This window comes from Solanum stenotomum, chromosome 2 (genome assembly GCF_019186545.1).
Source record: "Solanum stenotomum isolate F172 chromosome 2, ASM1918654v1, whole genome shotgun sequence".
In the NCBI taxonomy this organism is placed as follows: domain Eukaryota; kingdom Viridiplantae; phylum Streptophyta; class Magnoliopsida; order Solanales; family Solanaceae; genus Solanum; species Solanum stenotomum.
In genome coordinates this window covers 62,592,311-62,617,484 of record NC_064283.1, presented here as the reverse complement: position 1 = coordinate 62,617,484, position 25,174 = coordinate 62,592,311, and the positions used below count along the sequence as shown (strand labels likewise).

At 34.1% G+C, this 25,174-nt stretch overlaps 2 long non-coding RNA genes and 1 pseudogene across 2 annotated transcripts in view; 2 read left to right on the top strand and 1 right to left on the bottom strand.

Annotated features, from left to right (window-relative positions):
* Nucleotides 1-4,536, top strand: part of LOC125854561 (uncharacterized) — a 49,993-nt gene extending 45,457 nt beyond the window's left edge. The window contains exon 3 of the long non-coding RNA XR_007445413.1: nt 3,883-4,536. This is a non-coding gene — a long non-coding RNA (uncharacterized LOC125854561). The remainder of the gene's footprint in view (nt 1-3,882) is intronic.
* LOC125854559 (disease resistance protein RPP13-like) overlaps nt 1-25,174 on the bottom strand; it is a 68,592-nt pseudogene that overhangs the window by 39,103 nt on the left and 4,315 nt on the right.
* LOC125854562 (uncharacterized) overlaps nt 1-25,174 on the top strand; it is a 74,125-nt gene that overhangs the window by 45,874 nt on the left and 3,077 nt on the right. The window lies entirely within an intron of this gene.

Here is a 25,174-nt window from a genome sequence, read left to right as displayed (position 1 = left end):
TTATCTGTCAAAAGGGTACATGAAGTTATCTATTTTAATTGATAGAATGAGACTAAGAAGAAAACAAAATATTTCCTACATTTTTATTTGTTAAAGTGATTTTTAGAAGAAAGAAAACAAGAATAGTATTCTTTAATAATATTTTAATTAGGAAGACGATGTGTTTAACACGAAAGAAAAAATTATTCGAAAAAAGACATTTTGTAACTATAGGGGCATTTCTGGACGAAAGTATTGACTGTAAGGGCATTTTTGAACCAAAGTATTGACAGTAATGACATTTTTAAGTCAAACTATAAACAGATGACATTTTTATTCCTTTAACATAATTTAAGGGTATTTTTGACCATTTTCACTATAAAAGAGGATCAAAAAAATGCTAAATTGTGGACAAGAGAGAGTACCATATACTATTTTTAATTTTATTTTAACATATAAAGCATCGTCTTAAATATGGATAAGCAAAAGAACATACAGTAGACCAATTAATTAAAATAATTATGTTCAAACCAATTACAGTCATTCAAAAAGCTTAAAACAATAAGAAATCAAACACTAAAACCACTCTCACTGACAGCCCTGAAATTAATAACCAATGTCTTCAAGTGCTTGGCAGAAATCAATACCTCTACGATTATGAAGACATGATATATATATATATATATATATGCTTGAAAAGCTTCACTACATATAATTCTTCTTCAACTATGAGTTATGACATATTAAACAAAAGAAACTTTTATATTAAATACTGATATATTATAGGAATTGCATAATTGAAGTAATTGGTTTGAACTTGTATATTTCTCTTCAATGTTTGTGTAACTTATCATACACTATAATATTTTCAAAGTTCTTGTACTAATTAAGCATGAGATACATGGGTAACATACATGTTCAAGTATGTATATATATATATATATATATCATTATTACAACTCCACACAATTTAGTATGGGACACACGTGCAACGCACGTCCATTGGACTAGTTTATATAAAAGAGGGAAAAGGGTAAAAAATGCCCTTAAACTATGTGAAAGGAACAAAAATATCTTGCATTCATAGTTTGGCTCAAAAATGTCCTTACCATCATTACTTTGGTTCAAAAATGCCCTTAAATTATGTGAAAGGAACAAAAGTACCCTCCGTTTATAGTTTGATCCAAAAATACCATTATTGTCAATACTTTGGTCCAAAAATGCCCATATTGTTATTTAATGGGTCAAAAATGCTTATTTTCCAAATAAATATAATATTAATTTCTTTTTAACACATTCTTTTTCTAATAATTTTTTTAAAAAAAATTAGCAAATGTTTATCTTCAATTCAGAAAAAAATAAAAAATGAAAATATTTCTTATTTTTTTATTGTTATATAAATATAAATTAATGATGGATATACTATGATCTTATGTATATGACATATATTATCTGTCGAAAGGGTACATGAAGGTATTCTATTTTAATTGATAAAATGAGATTAAGAAGAAAACAAAATATTTCCTACATTTTTATTTGTTAAAGTGATTTTTAGAAGAAAGACAACAAGAATAGTGTTCTTTAATAATATTTTAATTAGGAAGATGATACATTTAAAAAGAAAAAAAATTATTTGAAAAAGGGCATTTTGTAACTATAGGGGCATTTTTGAACCAAAGTATTGACTGCATAGGCATTTTTGAACCAAAGTATTGACAGTAATGACATTTTTAAACCAAACTATAAACGGATGACATTTTTGTTCCTTTCACATAGTTTAAAAGTATTTTTGGCCATTTTCCCTATAAAAGAGGGAAAAAAAAATGCTAAATTGTGGACAAGAGAGAGTACCATATACTACTTTTTAATTTCATTTTAGCATATAAAGCATTGTCTTAAATGTGGATAAGTAAGAGAACAACCAGTAGACCAATTAATTAAAACATCACAAAATCATTTTTGGCAAAAACAATTTATTTTCTAACCAATTACACTCACTCAAAAAGCTTAAAACAATAATAAGAAATGAAACACTAAAACCACTCTCATTGACAGCCCTGAAATTAATACCTCTACGATTATGAAAACAACATATATGCTTCACCACATATAATTCCTCTTCAACAGCTCCACATCTTTCATTCTCTCAGGAATCTCCTTTAAATTTGGACATTCATAGATACCAAGACCTTTAATCAGAGGCATTGCACTTGTGCCTAAATCCCATCTTTCTAGCTTCTCAAGATTATTAAGAATAAGGAACTCTAGTTGACTGAAGTTTTTATCATTGCACATTATTTCTTTTCCTTCATAAGCATCTTCTAGTATGAGATTCCTTAGGTTTGGCAGCATTCCCAAAATAGGCATCGGATCTTCCGTCAGTTTTGAGTTCTCAAGAAGCATCATTGTGATGGAATTTGGAAACAGATGAGGCAGTTTCTCTATTCTCCCTCTTAACCACAATTTCTGGAGCTTTTCACAACAATTAACAAATTCAAGGGATGGGAATGACTCATTAACATAACACCGTAATCTGAGAGTGCTAAGGTTTTTCAAGCTGCTAATGTTGTTTAGGGAGTAAGATTTGTTAATATCATCCATGATTAATTCTCGAAGATTGACTAAATCAACAGGGTCAACATCTTTCCACTGATCACAACATATGTTTTGAACAACTTGAAGACTAGTGAGTTTGCTTATATGTACCAGAGGTTTTGTATACTGAGCAACTAAATGTCTTAGATTTATCAGGTCAGCTGTCTCGCGGGGTAGTTTGCAAGAGTATGCCCCCTCATTGACAACAAGTGTCTCTAGATTCTTGAAGTTGCCAATGGAAGAGGGAACATCATGGATACCTCTCAAGCTTAAGAACTTGAGGTGGTACAAACTTCCAATGGCATCAGGTACTAGAGACACATTCCCAACATGCATATCCAAGTACAACACATATAGATGTTGGAACACATTCCTGAAGTTTATAAGACTCGTCTTACGGAAATCTCGATTGAAGAACATAATTGACCTCAACTTTAAGTTAGAAAGATCAAGTGAGAGGTACCTTTCTCCTTCACTATGAATGACATGTCAGATACATAAAGAGGATATGGAGTGGCTGCTTGGATCATAAATGTCAAAGAAGTTTACCTCCAATGCCTTTTGTATCGCAAGATCACGGAGTAAATCATGAACCCTACATTCCGTAACTCTTTCCCAAAATGTATTAGCCACTTGAACCAAGCTTCGTCTTATCAGTTCATTCAAGAAGCGTTCAGCGACATCCTCCATTCTTTCTTCTCCTCTGGGTATGAAACCCTCGGCCATCCACAACCATATTATGTTATTAGCCCAGACCACTTGATCTTCTGGAAAAATACCAAAGTAGAGAAAACACTGCTTGAGCGCAGTTGACAAATCATTGTAGCTTAAGGATAGTATGTTAGAGATTTCAATAAATTTATCTTCTTTAATGTTCTTCCAAAGGTGATCTTTCACCTTTTGCCATTCGTTTAGCCCCTTTTTATGCGAAAGTAGTCCGCTCAATACAACAATTGCAAGAGGTAAGCCTCTGTCGTCTGCTCTTTCAGCGACATCCTCTTTGCGCGTGGTAATAATGACTCTGCTGCCATTCTTGCCATCCGGGAATGCTCTTTTCAAACTTTCCCATGCTTCTCTCTGCCATACATCATCAACCACCACAAGGTATTTGCATTCTGTTAATAGCTTACGAAGGTGATTTTCTAGATCTATTTCTGCCATCTTTTCCAACAAATCTAGAGTTTCCTTGGCGCAACCTTGGATGGATTTTATGATAGTCTTAAGAAGATCCGTTGTGTTGTACTCTTGAGAAACACATATCCAAGCGCGTGTAGGGAAGCTACAGGCAATGCTAGGACTGGTGTAGAGGTTTCTTGCAAGAGTGGTCTTGCCTAATCCGCCCATGCCATAAATGGAGAGGACGGTTCGACGACGCTCTGCTTTGAGAAGTTGAGCTAGCAATGTTTGTACAACATCCTGAAAGCCAACAAAAATGTAATCCTTGTCATCCACATATGAGGTAGTTCTCCTCAATGTTGTAACCTGATTACTTGGCCCTTCTCCTGAATTAGTACTATTGATATTTGTGATACCATAAGTCTCTCGTTTGCGAGAGATATCCATGATTCGTTGCTTGAGTGATTGAATCTCCTCTGCGACATTGTAGAATTTCTTCTCCTTCCTACATATGCAAGCGCAAGCCTTGAGACGACTAGCACGTTTACCAGCCTCAAAGCTATAAGTCTCAAGTATAGCAACAGCATCATTAGCAATAGAGTTGATCTCAAACACCCATTGTTGAATTCTATGATCTCCGCTTTGCTTTAGTTCTGCATCTCTGAGGAAAGACTCTATGAAGAGTACCTCATTTCTCAGCCATCTAACTTCATCTCTCAGATTTGATATCAGGGAAACTTGTTGAATGAGGAAATCACCCAATTTTTGAACTGCAAATGACACAAAGGCATCAGCCATCTTCAGGAATACTAATTTTGATTGAAAAAAAGAGGAGGCTGAATATTGGAAAACGGGTGATACACATAAGTAAGACCTCAAATAATGTGTTCAATTAAGGGTCCACTTATCACTTATATGATTAAAGTTTAGAAAAAAACGAAACATGACCATGTGGTTTCTGAATAAAGAATTTCGATTGGATAAAAGGACAAAGATGTACTAAAGCTTTTTAAAATTTTCCACTAAACAAAAGGTAATTTTTTTTTAATTAAAGCATCTTCAACAACCATTATACAACTTGGGGAAAAACACATATAGAGAAAAGTCTTAAAAAATTAAAGCAACTTCAACAATCATTGCACAACTTCAACAATCATTGCATAATATAACAAATACTAACTAGTAATTATGTTTTATAATTTACCCTACATTTTTTATAATAGATTTATCATGCATCCTACTTTTCGTGTAGTCAAAAGATAAAATAGCACCAATTTATTGTTTTTTAAGGGGTGTGTCAAGTCAATAATGGACAACTATTGGTGGACAGAGGGAGTATTTGTCATTTCACAAAATCAATGCATAAATGACATTATTCTTTCTATTTTATCCTTGAGAGTTATTAGCATTAAAATCATGGATTTGACCAACATAAAAAACTAAATGATTAATCCATGTTCATTTCTCAGCCATGTAAGTTCATCTCTCAGATTTGTACGTAGGGAAACTTGTTGTATGAGGAAATCACCCAATATTTGAACTGCAAATGACACAAAGGCATCAGCCATCTTCAGGAATACTAGTTTTGATTGAAAAAAAAAAGAGGCAGCATATTGAAAAAAAAGAAGCCCGTAGGTGGGTCCGTGGAACCATGCTCTTGAAAATTGGTTCTCAGGTTTAAGGTTCACGAAACGACCTACGGGTCGTAAAAACATCTACGGTTCGTGGAACTATGCTCTTGAAAATCATTAATTTTTTAAAAATGAAATTTATATATTTGTAACCTAGGTAAAAAATATTATAAGTCACAATAATTGATTATTCAAAATGTTTAAAAGATCGATGAAAAATTTACAACAAAGATAGACTTATTTGAATCTCGAAATTTGAAACGTGTGAAATGAGACGGGGGAGTTGTTCAAATGAATTTTTGTTTTACTATTAACTCATTTTTCTCATTAGGTTCCTAGCTCCGACCAAACAACTCCTAAAAGTTAAGTTCTTTCCCCTCTCATCAAGCGATTTGCCTCTGTCTTCTTGATTTTCCCTCTTTCTCTCCATTAGATTCTCAATTTCCTTTTGATATTCTCCTTAAGATTTCCCCTTCTCTTTTATTTTTGATATCTCCATCTTGTTAGAGCATCAAATGACTTTCTTTCATTTGTATTAAAACATACTTTGATACTGAGTTGATCAAATAGTTAATTGATGAATAAGAGATATCATACAAATGGATGCCGACTCAGTACCAAAGTGTGTTTTAATATAAAAAAGAGTAGAGTATCGAAAACACCTCTAAACCTGGCGCAAATTATTAGTTGCATCCTCAAACTATTAATAACCTTACAAACACACTCTTTTTATTTTGTAACTAAAAAATTTTGTTTACCAAATGAAAAATGTACATCTCAAGAAAAGTAACAAGAACTTTATTTTGTGCAAAATATGCATATTTTATATCCATTTTACTTTATTTTCGTACACAAAATTTTTTATATAGAGAGAAAAGTCTATATATAGGAAGAGGGGGTTGTATATTGGAAAACAAATTAGAAAATGGGAGATAGAGATATGCACTCAGACATAAATAGTGTGTTCAAAGGGTCTATTTAAGTTTTTAAAAAACGACATTTTGAAAAATGAATTTACGATTAGACAACCATTATCAAAAAGGATAAAGTTGCAACAAGCTAAATGAAAGGTACATTTTTTTAAAAAAAAATGTATTATCTTCTTCACTATAAAATTTTGAATTACTCGACATAATAGGGGTCAAGTCTAACCCCCCACGTCAAAAGACTCACAATCCGAGGTGATGGCTTATAAAAAACAAAAAAATTATGGACCAAAAAGTATCATCACAAGGCAATTGGCGATGGACATCGTAGGTTGAGAATAGAATGAATTTAAAGAAAAATATAGGCTTTAAGTCACCCGTGATCTCTTAAAGTTATCCACAAAATTCACTTTGTTAGACACCTTAATTAAAATTTAAACCACGTAAAAAAAATGTATTAAAGCTTTTTGAAATTTCCCACTGAACAAACATTTTTTTTATTTAATTGAAGCAACTTCAACAACCATTATACAACTTGGGGAAAAGCACATAAAGAGAAAAGTCTTAAAAAATTAAAGTAGCTTCAACAAACATTGCACAACTTGTGGAAAAATATATATTGATATATAATTGGAATAATGGATAAACTGTTGTACATAGTGTATGTTTATGGGCCATATTGTAAATAGCATATGTTTGTGGCCCACTTTACTGTAGGAGGCCAACTACTCCAAGTAACTTTATCCCTATAAAAAGGGAAGTTACACAGCAATGAGAAAATGACATGGAAAAGGAAAATTACTTTACTTCTTTCTACTACTGCTTCTGTCTCCACTTTTTTTAAAAAAAAAATTTATAACACGTTATCATCACGAAATTTTAATTTTCTTCAAATATTTCAGTAACCCAACATTAGGGAGAGACAATAAGCAGTTGAAAAAGGAAATAGATTGGAATGCATTATCACTATCTCATTTAGATCCTCATACAAATAAATGTGAACAAGAGGTTCCAAAGATAATTCATTTGCAAAATATCGCAAATCAATTGCCAGCTGCATTCACTGACTTATCAAGAGCTATTAAATCTCATATTTCAACTGCTAATGCTCCAATTCGAGTTGACGTTTCGATAGGACAATTAATTAATACAAATGAGTCTAAACCACGCTTAAAACGTGGTAGACCAATCGATTTCAAAGATAAAAATCCTTGAAAAAGAAAAGGAGCTAACAATCAAGATGGCCATAATATGGAAGAACATGCTCAAGAAGAGCAAGGAGACATAATAATTGATGAAATCTTGAAAGAAGTTCAAGCGCCTAAAAATAATGAAGAAATCTCAATAAACTATGTCTCATCAAGAAAAATATGGAACCGAAATGATATAATTGTCGACAATATTTTTGCTTATAATATTGCTATGGAAATAATGCAACAAAATGAGGATCTTGAACCAAAATATGTTGAGGAATGTAGACAGAGAAATGATTGGCCAAAATGAAAAGATGCAATTCAAGTTAAATTAGCTTCGCTTGAGAAATGCGAAGTTTTCGGACCGATAATCCAAACACATGAAGGTATAAATCCAGTGGGGTACAAATGGGTCTTTGTGCGAAAACAAAATGAGAAAAATGAAGTCGTAAGGTATAAAGCACGACTTGTGGCACAAGGATTTTTCCAAAGACCTGGTATTGATTATATGGAGACGTATTTTCCCATGGTGGATAGAATCACTTTCAAGTATCTTATAAATCTGGCAGTTCATGAAAAGCTTGGCATGCATCTGATGGATATTGTTACATCCTATTTATAAGGCTCACTAGACAACGACATTTTTATGAAAATTCTCGACGGATTAAAAATACCTGAAATATATAAAATTTCTCAAGAAAGTTGTTCAATAAAACTTCAAAAATCTTTATACGGATTGAAACAATTAGGACGCATGTGGTATAATCGCCTTAGCGAATATCTATTTAACAAAATGTATGAGAATGACCTAATTTGTCCTTGTGTATTTATTAAAAGGTCTGGATCTAAATTTGTCATTATGGTTGTATATGTTGATGACTTGAATATCATTGAAACTCGTGAAAAGCTTTCAAAACCAGTAGAATATTTGAAAAGGGAATTTGAAATGAAAGACCTTGGAAAGACAAAATTTTGTCTTGATCTACAAATTGAACATTTTACAAATTAAGCATTTATTCATCAATCAACATATACTAAAAATATTTTGAAGAGATTTTGCATGGAGAAAGTACATCCATTAATTACCACAATGATTGTGAGATTACTTGATATTAATAAAGATCCATTTCGACCTCATGAAAATGACGAAGAACTTGTTGGTTCTGAAATACCATATCTTAGTGCAATTGATGCATTGATGTACCTCTCTAGTAATTCTCGACTAGATATATCTTATTCTGTAAATTTATTAGCAAGATTCAGTTCTTCCCTAACACGAAGGCACTGAAATGGTATTAAACATATATTTAGATACCTTCAAGGGACCGTCGATATGAGACTATTTTATTCAAAAGAATCCAATTCACAATTAATTGGCTATGCAGATGTAGGATATTTGTCTGACCCACATAAAGGTCGATCTCAGACAGATTTTTTCTATTTACATATGGAGGTACAGATATATCATGTCGTTCAATAAAACAAACTATGATTGCTACTTCTTCAATTCATGCAGAGATAATAGCCATTCATGAAGTAAGTCGAGAATACGTGTGGTTGAGATCAATAACTCGACACATCCAGAAAACATATGGTCTTCCCTTTAAAGGAGACATCCCAACAACATTATTTGAAGACAATGTTGCGTGTATAGCTCAACTAAGAGGAGGATACATCAAAGGAGATAGAACAAAACATATTTCACCAAAATTCTTTTTTACTCATGATCTACGAAAGAAGGGTGAAATTGATGTTCAACAAGTTCGTTCCAATGATAATTTAGCAGATCTATTTACTAAGGAATTATTAACTTCAACCTTTGAGAAGCTGAGATATAGGATAAGAATGCATTATCTTCGAGACATTAAGTGACATCATCAGGGGAGTACATACGTGTTGCACTCTTTTTCCCTTAACCAAGATTTTATTCCACTGGATTTTCCTGGTAAGATTTTTAATGAGGCAAAAAATAATGCGTATTACAAATAACTATGGACATTTCTTTTTTTCCCTTTGTACATAAACATTCAAGGAAGAGCGTTGTAAATAGTGTATGTTTCTGGGCCATATTATAAATAACATATGTTTGTGGCCCACTTTACTGTAGGAGGCCAACTACTCCAAATAAGTTTATCCCTATAAAAAGGGAAGTTACACAACAATGAGAAAATGACATAGAAATGGAAAATTACTTTATTTCTTTCTACTACTGCTTCTGTCTCCACTTTTCTTCTTTTTATTTTAGTATTTTATTTTATAACATAAACGAGATATTTAGATGAATTTTTGTTTTACTATTATTAACTTATTAGTAAAATTACCCGTGCCTTCCACAAAAATTTAATATTATGGAATAAAATAATACTTAAAATCTATCCATAACAAAATGTTAATAATGTAAAGGAAGATGATAATTATAACATCTTATCATTTATCCTTCAACCAATCATCATTAATTTGATTTTATAATTTATCCTTTTGCTTCCAAGAGGTGTAACTATTTGATATTTTTGGGGAATCAAATGAACATCAACCGGAGATATTAAATTTTCTATTAAATAAATAATCATTGTTGAAGGGATAAATAAATTTTAAAAGGCTGAAAAAGTGAACAAATATTCTAATTTTAACGTGTAGAAAGTTCAACCCTACCTTGTGCTTTACATCTATCATTTTAAAGTTCCCAATTTGAATGTATAATAAGTAATTATTAAAATGAAAAATTAAAGGGAGAATGCATCATATTGGACAACAATTCGACTTATTATATATACTTGAAATGGAAAAATATTACACAAAATTGTTCAGTTTGTTTGGGTGTTTTTTTAAAAATCAACTTACCAGAATGATGAAGTTCAATTTAAAACTACACTTCTATTTCAATCGCAATGTCGAGAAACATATCAATTTCTTTAAGGAAAGTATTTACAACTTGCAGTAAACTTGAGAATCTATTCATACTTCGTATTGAATATAAACAATTAATAATTTATTGTGTAGTTGTCTATGTCTTTGGTATTAAAAGAGGCTCCGGTCTACTCATATTCCTCTATAGGTCATACGGCAAATCCTTGAACCCGTGTCAAAGTTTATTAATTCTTGTCATCTTTTCCAGGTTCACTTTGCACATCAAGGTGCGATAAAGTTTTTAAGGTCTTTATTTCCTTACAATGGCATACCGAATTTGAATTTTGTCTTCAAGAGATAGTAGTATAGGTCTTTAAGGATTTGTTTTTACTATACCTTTAACAATTTCAGAAGATAAAACTTGTGTGAATATTCAATTAATGTGTCTTGATTGTTTAATCTGTACTAAGAAATACTTATAACAATAAATTTGCAGAAACATAAACAATAAAGTTTAAAACATGTACTCAAAAATAATAATTAATAACATAAGTATAAATTAATGACTGTAAAAAACATATCAAGATTTGTAACAATAGAATGAAACAGAATGGAAAAAATCGAGTCCACTGAATGCATAGTGTCCCTTTAAGGAAATTATTCCCCTCTAGTACTCGAGGTTTAAAGGATTAGATCATCTCACCAGTATATTGATACAAAAACAATGGTGTAATGAGCCACTCAACAGGAGTAAAGTACACGAATATTTAATTGTGTAGAAGAAGAAGAAGTAGTTTAGAATTTTCATTGTTTTAAAATGAGAGGAAATACCTCTATTTATAGACAACAAAGGGTAGTGTAAACAAATGTTTATTGTGCCTTATCGGAAGGTCAGAACTCTTTGGGAACGTTACAACCCTTTAGAAAAGTCACAACCTTTCATAAAATACACAACTTTTCATGAAAGTCACAACTCTTCATAAAAGTCACAACTCTTCGTAAAAGTCACAACTCTTCGTAAAAGTCACAACTCTTCGTAAAAGTCACAACTTTTCATAAAAGTCACAATTTTTTTATGAAAGGGGAATGCTAGTTTTGGAAATAAATAAATTAGAAGGGAATCCTTGTTTGTGGTGGCGTCACGTAGGCGGGCCTAGTAGAAACAAACATTAATAACGTAAAGGAAGATGATAATTATAACATCTTATCATTTATCCTTCAATCAATCATCTTTAATTTGATTTTATAATTTATCTTTTTGCTTCCTAAAAGTGTTACTATTTGATATTTTTTGGGGAATCAAATTTACATCATCCAAAGATATAAAATTTTCTAATTAATAAATAATCATTGGTGAAGGGAAAAATAAATTTTAAAAGGTTGAAAAAAGTGAACAAATATTCTAATTCTAACGTGTAGAAAGTTCTACCCTACCTTTTGCTTTACATATATAATTTTAAAGTTCCCCATTTAAATGTATCATAAGTAATTATTAAAATGAAAAATTAATGGGACAACGTATCATATTGGATAACAATTCAACTTATTATATATACTTGAAAGGGAAAAATATTACACAAAACTATTTAGTTTGTTTTGATGTTCTTTAAAAATCAGCATACCATAGTGATGAAGTTCAATTGGAAACTACACTTCTGTTCCAATCGCAGTGTCGAGAAACACATCTATTACTTCAAAAAAGTATTTACAACTTACAGTAAACTTGAGAATCTCTCCACACTTTATATTGAATATAAGCAATTAATTTACTATGTAGTTATATATGTCTTTGGGATTAAAAGAGGCTCCAGTCTAGTCATATTGCTCTATAGGTCATCCGACACATCCTTTAGCCCAAGTCAAAAGTTTATTAATCCTTGTCTTCTTTTCCCGGTTCACTTTGCACATCTAGGTGCGATAAAGTTTTTAAGGTCTTTATGCCCTTACAATGGCATATCAAATTTGAATTTTGTCTTCAAGAAATGGTAGTATGGATCTTTAAGGATTTTTTTTTTACTGTAACTTGAACAATTTCAGTAGAGAAAACTTGTGTGAATACTCAATTAACCTGTGTAATTTAATTTGTACCAACAAATATATATTCAATAACATTGCAGAAACATAAACAACAAAGTTTAAAACAAGTAATCAAAAACAACAATTAATAACATAAGCATAAATTAATGACTGTAAAAAAAAAATACCAGGATCTATAACAATAGAATGAAACAGAAAAGAAAAATGGTGCCCACTGAGTGTATAGTGTCCTCTTAAGAAATTATTTCACTCTAGTACCTGAGGTTTAAAGAAATAGATTCTCTTAGGATAGAACGATTTGATTCACCAATGTATTGATACAAAAACAATGTTGTAGTGAGCCACTCAACAGGAGCAAAGTACACAAATAGAAGAACAAGAAGTAGTAGTAGTAGTTCAGAATTTTCGTTGTTTAAAAATGAGAGGAAATCTCTCTATATATAAACAACAAGGGGTAGTGTGAACAAATGTTTATTGTGCCTTATCGGAAAGGTCATAACGCTTAGGAAAAGTTAAAGGTCATAACCTTTCATAAAAGTCACAACTTTTCATAAAAGTCGCAACTCTTCATAGAAGTCGCAGCTTTTCATGAAAGGGGAAGTTAGTTTTGGAAATAAATAAATTAAAAGAAATCCTAATGTGTGGTGACGCCACGTAGGCGGGCCTAGGGTTCTCTTTTATATATATAGTAGTAAAACCACTGCGCCTCGCGTGGAAATTTTATATCACGAAATTTATAAAATAATATTTAAAACCTATTAGTCATTAAAACTAAAACACTATAATATCTTACAAACAAGATTACGTAGTAACAAACATTGATAATGTAAAGGAAGATGATATTTATAACATCTTATCATTTATTCTTCAACCAATCATCTTTAATTTGATTTTATAATTTATCTTTTTGCTTCCAGGAAGTGTTACTATTTGATATTTTTGGGGAATCAAATGAACATCAACTAGAGATATTAAATTTTCTAATAAATAAATAATCGTTGGTGAAGGGATAAATAAATTTTATAGGGCTGAAAAAAATGAACAAATATTCTAATTCTAACTTGTAAAAAGTTCAACCCCACATTTGGCTTTACATCTATCATTTTGAAGTTCCTTATTTAAATGTATCATAAGTAATTATTAAAATGAAAAATTAAAGGGAAAATATATTGGACAACAATTCAACTTATTATATATACTTGAAAGGAGAAAATATTACACAAAACTATTCAGTTTGTTGGGGTGCTTTTTTTAAAATCAACATACCAGAGTAATGAAGTTCAATTTGAAACTACTCTTCTATGCCAATTGCGATGTCGAGAAACACATCTATTACTTCAAGAAAAGTATTTACAACTTGCTGTAAACTTGAGAATCTGTCCATAACTTCATATTGAATATGAACAATTAATTTATTGTGTAGTTGTCTATGTCTTTGGGATTAAAAGAGACTGTAGTCTGGTCAAATCCCACTATAGATCATCCGACACATCCTTGAATTCATGTCAAAGTTTATTAATTCTCGTGTTCTTTTCCTGGTTCACTTTGCACATAAATTTTTAAGGTCTTTATGTCTTTACAATGGCATACCATATTTGAAATTTGTCTTCAAGAGATGGTAGTATAGATCTTTAAGGACTTTTTTACTGTAACTTCAACAATTTCAGTAGAGAAAACTTACATGAATACTCAATTAATGTGTTATTTAATTGTACTAACAAATACTTATAACAATAACTTTACGAAAACATAAACAACAAAGTTTGAAACATATACTCAAAAACAACAATTAATAACATAAGCATAAATTAATGACTGTAAAAAACATATCAGGATCTGTAACAATGGAATGAAACAAAAAAGAAAAAATTGAGTCCACTGAATGTATAATGTCCCCTTAAGGAAATTATTCCCCTCTAGTACCCGAGGTTTAAAGGATTAGATCTTCTCACCAGTGTATTGATACAAAAATAAAGGTGTAGTGAGTCATTCAAAAGGAGCAAAGTACACGAATATTTAATTGTGCAGAACAAGAAGAAGTAGTAGTTCAAAATTTTCGTTGTTTTAAAATGAGAGGAAATCCCTCTATTTATAGACAACAAAAGAAAGTGTGAGCAAATGTTTATTGTGCCTTACCGGAAATGTTACAACTCTTTGGAAAAGTTACAACTGTAACATCTCTCAATTTGAAATAACTAAGAAGAAGCTTAAAATTTGAAATAGTCATTTTTGGAAAGAATTAAAACTCTGGAAATTTGTTAAGTTAGGAAATAGTGAGTTTTTGGTCAACTTCAAACGACCATAACTCCTAACTCAGGATGAGTTAGGTGTAATTCCAGATATCGTTGGAAAGCTCTTCGAACTATCTTTCCAACGCCGCTGAATTTACGCAATTCTGAGTTCGTATGAGTGAGTTATTCCCTTTGGAAGTTGGGCTATTGGAATAAGGAAAGTTCTATCCGAATTTTAAAGGGGTAGTTTGGTCTTTTCCTTACCCTTTTATTTTAATTCGTTTTAGTAATAATTTTAAGGGTCTGAACTGATAGGATTCAGTTTACGCTTTTAGAAAAAAAAAAGGTTAGGGTCAAGTCTAGAAGTTAAGAAGCAAGTCAAAGCAAAGTTTCTTAAAGTTTTCAAGAGTCTTTATTAAACGTTTTAACTTCGTTTAAGACTTAAGTTTCAAGTTAAGCAAAGAGTAAAGAGTTGAGTTCATTTCTCATAAAAAGTTATTAGGGAACTAAGTATTCCCAAAGAGTTTATAAATGTTTTTCTCATTTGAACAAGAAAAGGGAACATCGATTCCAAGAGAGCTTTTAAGCTAAGTTTTTGAGTAATTATCTCAAACCAAAGAAAGAGTATTGTTTTTACAAACATATGAGTTAATTATATTTTGGGAGTAGTATTGAGCACCGATATGAGGATGCGCGTTCAGATAACTCAAGTCTTCATAAACCATGTAGTCATCATGGGTAGTAAAGGATCATACTTTTTAGATGAATCCCTAAGATCTTTTAGCATAGACTAGTGGATCCACTAAGTTAAGCGTTCTATATGACGGCAAAGTATAGGATAGTTCTGGCAGCGTGGGCAAGACGTTGTATCACCACTTAGGCCCATAGTGGTGGTTGTCGGTTAGAGAATCTCCCACAAAAGTTATATTACTTTTATATTTAAGTAAAGTTGAGTTTGTTATTGCTTTATCTTTAACGGACTAAGTTGTTTACACTATTTTACAAGTTTTACATATATTGCATGTGTCTTATTGCTTTATATTGAGTTCAGTTATTCATAAGTTAAACAGAGCCAAGGTAAGTGTTCCTTTGTACTCCTTTCAAGCTTAAGTTGTTGTTTAGCTTTCCAACTCGCGTACTCATACATTCAATGTACTAATGTCAGTTGGCCTGCATCGTCTTATGATACAGACGCAGGTAATCAGGATCAGCATCCAGCGCCTCGTTGATCCAGCTTGAGCACTCGGAGTCTGTGGTGAGCCTCCTTGCATTCAGAGAACTCCTTTATTTTCTTTCTAGTTTAGTTCATTAGGATGTTGTGGGATTTGTCCCAACATCCATCTCTGTTGTTTTTAGAGGCTTCATAGACAGTTAGTCATTAGTTATTTAGTCTTCTCATTTTATCTTATGTTAAGACTTGAGTTGCCATTTTGGCCAAGTTAAATGTTTGTTTCTTTTAACATTCTAAGTTATATTATGAAGTTTATTTGAGTAAGTTCATTTGATCATTGTAATCATGCTTAGAGTCTTTCGCTGAGTTAAGTAAGCCAGGCCAAGGTGTCACTTGGGGCCAGCAATGGTTCTCGAGTGTCAGCCACATCCGGGGCGTAGACTCGGGGCGTGACAACAACCCTTCGAAAAGGTCACAACTTTTCATAAAAGTCCCATATTTCATAAAAATCGCAACTCTTCATAAAAGTCACAACTTTTCATAAAAGTCGCAACTTTTCATAAAAGTTGCAATTTTTCATAAAAGCCACAACTTTTCATAAAAGTAACATTTTTCATAAAAGTTACAATTTTCATGAAAGGAGAAGACTGGTTTTGGAAATAAATAAATTAAAAGGTATTCCTGATTTGTGGTGGCTTCACGTAAGTGGGCCTACGGTTCTCTTTTATATATATATATTACTCCCTCCGTCCCATTTTATGTGAGGTACTTTGACGAGGCACAGAATTTAAGAAAGAAAGGAAGACTTTTAAAACTTGTGGTCCAAAATGAATGATATAAATTTGTGTAGTATATATATATATTACTCCATCCGTATCATTTTATGTGAGGTACTTTGACTCGGCACGGAATTTAAGAAAAAAAGGAAGACTTTTAAAACTTGTGGACCAAAATGAATGATAAAAATTTGTGTAGCTGTAAATCATTTCATTAAGGGTAAAATAGACATTTTATAGTCAAATTGTTACTTTATATAGAAATGTGTCATTCTTTTTGGGACTGACTAAAAAAAAAAGTAAGTCACATAAATTGGGACAGAGAGAGTATATTATATGATACTATGATTTTTCTAATTAGGTTCCTAACTCCCAACCAAACAACTCGTAATTCTTTCCCCTCTCATCAAGCGATTTGCCTGTGTCTTTTTTATTTTCCCTCTTTCTCTCCATTAGATTCTCAATTTTCTTTTGGCTATTTGCCTTAAAGATTTTCCCTTCTCGTATTTTCTTGAATTGGGTATAACCCATTTGAATTTTCGACTTTGTTTTGGCTTAAAAATCGATTCTTTTCGTCAAGAACTGAAATGGGTGTTGGAATTTCTGTGCTTATAGGCCTAAAGTCAGTAACTTTATTCATATTATTTGCAACTCTCAGGAATTATGGGTACCCATTGTCAATACCTTGTTTGTATGCATCATTGATATCTTTATTGGTAGCATTAGCTGCTAACCCTTCAATTGATCTTCCAATTCTTTTGGGGAAAAACTCAGATGGGACATTTCCAATTTGGTCACTTGTTATGTTTAGTCCTTACTTGTATTTTGTTAGGGGCTTTTCAGCTTTGAGAAGAATGAAGAGTGGGGAACCTCCATATAGTGAGATTTCTGAAGGTTTGTATGTTGGGGGTTGGCCTTGTTCACTTGATAAATTGCCACCTGGTAATCCTGCTATTATTGATTGTACTTGTGAGATGCCTAGGATGTTAGAGTTTACTGGAAATCATGCATTTTTGTGTATTCCAACTTGGGATACAAGGTCACCTCAGCCAGCTGATATAGAGGCTGCTGTTAAGTGGGCTTGTAGAAAAAGAGCTCAGAAGATACCTGTTTTCATCCATTGTGCATATGGTATGATTGTGAACTTTAAAATTTTTGTTTCAGATTAACGTATTTGTAGCCGATTATTGCATTATGCTGTTTTCATTACTGATCTTTCTCCTGTTGGTTGTTGTTATTGCTCCCATATCTGTATTTGATGAACAAAATGCAACAAGAAGCTCAATAATCAAAAGACAAATAATAGAGAAGAAGAAAGAGAAGAGGAAACAGTGAAACTATTTTGCAGAGAAGGAGTTGCAGGTTGTTTTAATTAATACGTTTAGTAGCCTAATATAGGGTTATAGAAATTTGTGTAACATCCGACAATTTGAAATAGCTTGGAAGAGGCTTAGAATCGGAAATAGTCAATTTTGGAAAGAATTTGAAAATCTGGAAAATTTGGCTAAGTGTGGAAATCAGTGAGTTTTTGGCCAAATTTGAGCAGTCGTAACTCCTAGCTCAGGATGAGTTAGGAGTAGTTCCAGTTATGGTTGTGAAGATTTTGGAATGATCTTTCCAACGCCACCGAGTTTGCTCGATTCCGAGTTCGTATGAGCGAGTTATGGCCTTTGAAAGTTGGGCAGTTGACAAGGAATCCGTCCGGAAATTTAAGGGCATTTTGGTCTTTTCCCTAGTCAATTCTTTTGGGATTATATTGTTGCATAGGGCTGATCTTTGGATCATTTTATCCCATTTTAAAAGAGTAAAAGCTAGGGTTCTTGAGAGTGAAGAAGAGAAGAAGAAGAGAAGAAGAGGAGATCAACAAGTTTCCGTCAAAGATCAACGTGGATTTTCGTCGGGGGTGATCCCTTTCAAGGTATGTGAGTTTTTAGTGTGGGTTTATCCTTTCCCCCACACACCAAGCTCATTTTATGATTTGAGGAAAGATTGGAATTGTTGTTGAAGTTGTTAGTTGTTGTTGATGTTGTTAGCTGTGTTGTTGAAGTTGTTGTTGGTTGTGAGACATGATTGGGTTGTGTTTTGAGTTGTAATCCATGGTATGTTGAGGGATATGATGATCCTTAGTGTTTGGGGTTAGATCCTTTGAAGTAAGGATGGTTTAGAGTTGAAGAAAAAGGGGAGAAAATCGAGTTTCTGAGCAAGGGGATTGGCGCGTCGCGCCTGCCAATGCGCCCCAAAAGGGGCTCTGAGGTTTCCCCCTTGGGCGCCGCGCCTCTCAGAGCGCCAGCAGGTGACCTCTGACTTTCAAGGGCTGGCGCTCCGCGCCTTGCAGAGCGCCAAGGACGCCAAGTTTCCCCCATTCTTCCATGCTTTCTCATGCATGTTCCTAGGTGTTATACCTATGTTCCCTAGTTGTTTCCAACACCCCGAAGTGTTTCTAAACATCCCGAACTCACCTAAATACGTATGATCATACACCTTGAATCCATAATCCAATTCAAGGCGAGTTAGGATCAAAGTTAAGGGAAGTTAGAGTCAAGTCAAGCAAAGTCAAGGAGTTAGTTCAAGTAAGTTTTCAAAGTTGTTCGAAAGTCTTTATTGAACGTTTACACTTCATTCTAAGGCTCAAGTTGCAAGTCAAGTAAAGAGTAAAGAGTCAAGAGTTCCAAGTTGAGTCATTTCTCAAAGATTATTAGGGAACTATGTATTCCCAAAGAAATTTTAAAGAAATGTTTCTACATTTAAACAAGGTTGGAAACTCAGATTTCCAAAAGAGCCTTCAGGCTAGTTTTTGAGTAATTATCTCATATCAGCAGGAAGACATATGTTTTAAAAACATAAGAGCCAGTACATTTTTGGGAGTAGTATCGAGCATCGAATTGGGGGAGCGTTCAAAGAACCCACAGCCCCCATAGAACCATGTTAGCCACCATGGGTAGAAAAGGATCATACTTTTTAGATGAATCCTTTTCCAGATAGACTAGTGGATCCATTAGGCAGTTCAGGTCTTATACCTTTGGCCGGGTATAAGATGCTCTGGCAGCGTGAGGTCAATCGCTGTATCATCACTATAGCTCTCATGTGATGGTTGTCGGTTTGAGAAACTCTCACAGCAATTATTGTATTTTCATACACAGAAAGTATTGTATTTTATATACATCAGTTCATTTGTATTTTTATATACAGTTCAGGCTTATTGTATCTTTGTATACACACAGAGTTTATAGCAGGTTTTAAATAGTCTTTCTTTATATCGCACTTGTTTTAAATTGCCTTATATTGAAAGAAGTCAGTCAGGTTGAGTTGAGTTGAGCCAGGTAAGTTATTTCAGTTTCTTCCAGATCTCCTTCTACCCTTTGTTGCTTAGTTTCCAGCTCGCATACTCGTACATTCCATGTACTGATGCCAGTTGGCCTGTATCTTATGACGATGCAGATACAGGTACCCCGGATCAGCATCCTGCACGTCGTTGATCCAGCTGAGCACTCCAGAGTCAGTGGTGAGCCTCCTTGCTTTCCGGAGGACTCGGTTATTTTGTGTTCTTAGTTTTGTCATAGTAGGATGTTGTGGGATCTGTCCCAACATCCATCTTAGTATTGTAGAGGCTTCATAGACAATCAGTCAGTTAGTTTTCAGTCTCTTATTTATGTAAATATTCTATTTTGAGACCCGAGGTGCCTTGTTGGCCAGAATTGTATCAGTAAGTTGTCTTATGACTTTGATTTGCATGAAGTTATTCTGTTGAGTAGGTTTCCGCTGAGTTAAGAAAACCAGGCCAAGGGTTCGCTTGGGGCCAGCAATGGTCTTCGAGTGCCGATCCCGCCCAGGGTGTAGACTCGGGGCGTGACAATTTGTGGAATCATAATCCCACTAAACTACTTGCCCTAAACTCTAGGAAAACAAATCTGCACTAACTACAACTAGGAAAAGATCAGGAACTAATTAACTAACAAAGTGACAACTAACAGCTAGAAAATAGCTACTGCAAGACTTAGTCAAACTAAAGAAAATATGTTGATGTTGTACGACTTTAACACCTCTTCTCGACATCAGCTCTAGTCTTAGCAATGCCTAGCTCCTAACGAAAACTTTCAAACTTATTGGCACATATGCCTTTTGTGAACAAGTCTGCAATTTGTTGTTCTGTTTTAATATGCTTCAAGTTGATCTCTCCTTGTAACACTTTTTCTCTGATGAAGTGGTAATGTATTCCCACATGCTTAATCCTTGCATGAAAAACGGGATATTCAGCTAGACTGATTGTCACAGAACAAGGAAACTGCATAGCCAACTGGTTGCTTTAAATCTTTCATCAGCAGCATAAGCCATGTACTTTCTTGAGCAGCAACTGTTGCTGCTCGATACTCAGCTTCTGTTGTTGACAGCGACACCGTTGGCTGCCTTTTGCTGCACCAAGAAACTGCTCCAGCTCCAAGCTTAAACACAAATCCAGAAGTTGAACGACGAGTATCATGATCTCCTGCATAGTCAGAGTCGCAGTAACCAACCAACTTGCATTTTTCTCTTCTTTTATACAGAAGATCATAACCAATTGTACTTTTCACATATCTTAGCATTCGTCGAGTAGCCTCCATATGGTGCTTCTTTGGATTGTGCATGTAGCGACTCATCACACCAACTCCAAAAGAAATATCGGGTCGAGTCTGAGTTAAATAAATCAGACTACCTACCAATTGCCGATACTTTGTCACATCTTCTAAATCTTTTCCTTCGTGTGCACACATTTTGACATTTGGTTCAATTGGAGTTGCAATTGTCTTGCACTCCAACATTCCAAATTTCTTCAACAAGTCTATGGAATACTTTCGCTGATGAAGAAAAATTCCTCCTCGAGTACGATCGTTCTCCAAACCAAGAAAATGATTAAGCTGTCCAAGTTCTTTCATATGAAATCGGATAGATAAATTTTCCTTCGTTTGGATGATTTCTTCTTCATTATCCCCAGTTACAATCAAATCATCAACATATACTAGCACTATAGCTAGCTTCCCTCCATCGACTTTGACAAACAAACTTGAATCTACAGATGTAATTAAATAACCACTTTGAGTTAAAAATTCAGCAATTTTACCGTACCAGGCCCTTGGCGATTGCTTTAATCCATAGAGCGCCTTCCGCAGCTTACAAACATATCCAGGGTGCTCTTGACTTTGGAAACCCATTGGTTGAGCCATGTAAATCTCCCGATCCAGCTCCCCATGTAAAAATGCATTTTTAACATCCATCTGCCACAAATTCCAATCTTTGCTAGCAGCAAGTGCAAGTAAGACTCGCACAGTTGTAAACTTCGCCACTGGACTGAAAGTTTCATCATAATCCAAACCATATTCTTGAGTAAATCCTCGAGATACCAAACGATTTTTATGCCTCTCCACCAACCCATCTGTGCGACGTTTTATTTTATAAACCCATCTACATGATATAGGTTTCACATCTTTTGGCTTCGGCACAAGTTCCCATGTTTGATTTTGTTCTAATGCGGCCATCTCCTCCTTCATTGCTCTATTCCATGCTAAGTTTTGAGATGCTTCTTCAAAGCTTTCAGGTTCTTTTCCAGATTCATCCTCTATTATTGCTGCATTGGCATATTTGGGGTTTTGTTTCCGAATCCGTTCTGACCTTCTCGTCTCGGATCGTGGAACAACTAGTACTTCTCCTTCATTTGTTTCACTGCCTTCACATGTTGGCTGGTGAACAATTGATTGCCCAAAATTATGAGTTGCACCTTGTTCAACATTGGCATCTTCACTTGATCGAATATAAGTAATTTCCAACTTATTTCTCAGATCAATTTGGTCCGGTAATATCTCATTTTCCGTAGACCACCATGAAGAGGTTTCATCAAATACATGTCGTGATGTATAACACCTTCCAGTTGTAGGGTCACTACATTTCCACCCTTTTCTTTGATTATCATAGCCTATAAAAATGCATTTAACAGCTTTCTTGTCCAATTTGTTACGTAATTGATCAGGTATAAAAACATAGTATACACATCCAAGTACTCGCAAATAACTGACATTAGCTTTCATATTCCACAACTTCTCAAAAGGTGAAAGAAAACCTAACCTTTGTTGAGGAAATCTGTTGATGACATATGATGCAGTTCTCATTGCTTCTGCCCAAAATCTTCTGGAGACATTCTTGGCATGTAACATAGTGCGACATATTTCTGCTAAATGCCTATTCTTCCTCTCTGCAATGCCATTTTGCTGCAGCGTGTAGGCACAAGTATATTGATGGTGAATTCCGTATTCCCTTAGGTATTGAGAGAACTCAACTGAGTTGTATTCCCCTCCATTATCTGTTCTTAAACAATAGATTTTCTTGCCGACTTCTCCCTCAACACTTTCCCTAAACTCTTTAAACTTAGAAAAAGAATCTGATTTTTCTTTCATAAAGAAAACCCAAACATACCGAGAGAAATCATCAATAAAGGTCAACGTGTACTTCATTCCACCAATTGATGATTGCTTTACCGGTCCAAACACATCCGAATGAACTAATTGTAGTGGTTCATCGGCTTTAAATTTGGATTCTTCAAATGGCAACTGGTGAGCTTTACCATACTGGCATCCTGCACAAACAACGTCTGCTTTTACTTCAAGCTGGGGAAGACCCTTGATCATTGACTGCTTCATCATCACAGTTAGCTTGGAATAACTCACGTGAGCCAATCTCATGTGCCACAAATCTATAGTCTCATTATTTTTTGTCTTCTTTACGTATGCAGACATCACATACACTGATTCTAATCTCCTCCCTTTCATAATTGGATTTTCTAAGAGATCCTGATATATCCTCACATCATCAAGACCAAATAGAACGTAGTTTCCACATGTTGTTAATTGTGACACCGAAAGCAAGTTTTTCTTCATACCGGGAACATGATAGACATTTTGAAGTGACATCTGGTTGGTCCCATGCTGAAGAGAAACTGTCGTCTTACCAATATGAGCTATCAATAATCTTGAATCGTTGGCTGTCACCATAACCCGACTACCCTTGTACACTGACGGGTTCTGCAACTTTTGCTTATCACCTGTCATATGATTTGCACAACCCGAATCAATGATCCAGTCATTCTCATGATCAATTGATTTAGATATTGTCGTTGTAAGTGCTAAATCCTCCTCTTCAATAGCAAAAAAGGCTTCAGCATCCCAAACATCTTCACTATTCTCGTTTGGATTTGAGGTAGCAGCTTTACTTTCCACGAGCTGTTTCTTGAACCAACAGTCCTTTTCCATATAACCCTTCTTCCCACAATTGTAACACTTCCCTTCGAATATTTTATCGTTCTTTTGATTCTTCGGAACTCCCTTTGAGCGAAAATTTTCGTCTCTCCGAAAACTTTTCTTCTTAGACCCACCAGCAGATTGATGCTTGATGTTCCTACTTTTTTTGGTGTAGAGGGCTTCTTCCTCATTCTTCACCGAGAGTCCTGCCATTTGCTTTGCCACGACTTCTTGACCAGCTAGCAGATTTTCAAATTCAAACAAGTGATGGTTGTGTTGGCCATCCCTGTACAACAGTAACAAATCCTCTTAATTCAGGTCTCAAACCATGAATAATAATTCTCTTTACCCTGGTTTCTCCAATTGGCGCTGTAGGATCCAAATCTGAAATTTCACGGCATATATTTTTGACTCTACGGAAGTATTGGGCAATCGTTAAATCACGTAGATTAGACGATAACAACTCGTTCTCCAAGAGTTGTAGCCTTGCATCATTCTTCTTTGAGAAAAGTGCAGCAAGTATGCCCAATGCTTCTTTTGGTGATTTAGCATCACGAACATGCTCCAACACATCCTCATCAATTGTTGTTTTCAGCGCAAACATTGGTTTGCCTGCTTTTATCTTCCACTTACGTAACGTTCCATTTGCATCATCTGCCTCCGGTTGTGCAACTTCACTTCTGTTGACAACTTCCCAGAGATCTTGACCTTGCATATAGGACATTATACATGTTTCCCATGTATTATAATTCTGATTATTGAGCTTTTTGATTCCGCCAACTACTTGAAGGTCATTCATTGTGCTGGCTCTGATACCAAATGATGAATAAAATGCAACAAGAAGCTCAATAATCAAAAGACAAATAACAGAGAAGAAGAAAGAGAAGAGAAAACAGTGAAACTATTTTGCAGAGAAGGAGTTGCAGGTTGTTTTATTTAATACGTTTAGTGGCCTAATATAGGCTTACAGAAATTTGTGGAATCATAATCCCACTAAACTACTTGCCCTAAACTTTAGGAAAACAAATCTGCACACTAGAAAAATATCAGAAACTAATTAACTAACAAAGTAACAACTAACAGCTAGAAATTAGCTACTGCAAGACTTAGTCAAACTAAAGAAAATATGCTGATGTTGTACGACTCTAACAGTATTCCCTTTTTCAAACTGTTTGGCAGGCTTTGTTTAAGTTGAGGGTCTATCGGGAACAACCTCTCTATCTCGTAGGTAGGGGTAAGATATGTGTACAGTCTACCCTCGCCAAACCTCACTTGCGGGATTACACTGGGTATGTCATTGTTGTCAAGTGGGGTCATGTTTTGATATGTCCTTTAGATGTTATTACCTAAGTCCCAATTTAAGTGTGGTAGTTTGACTAAGCACAGAAGTTGAATGAATAAAGGGAGCCT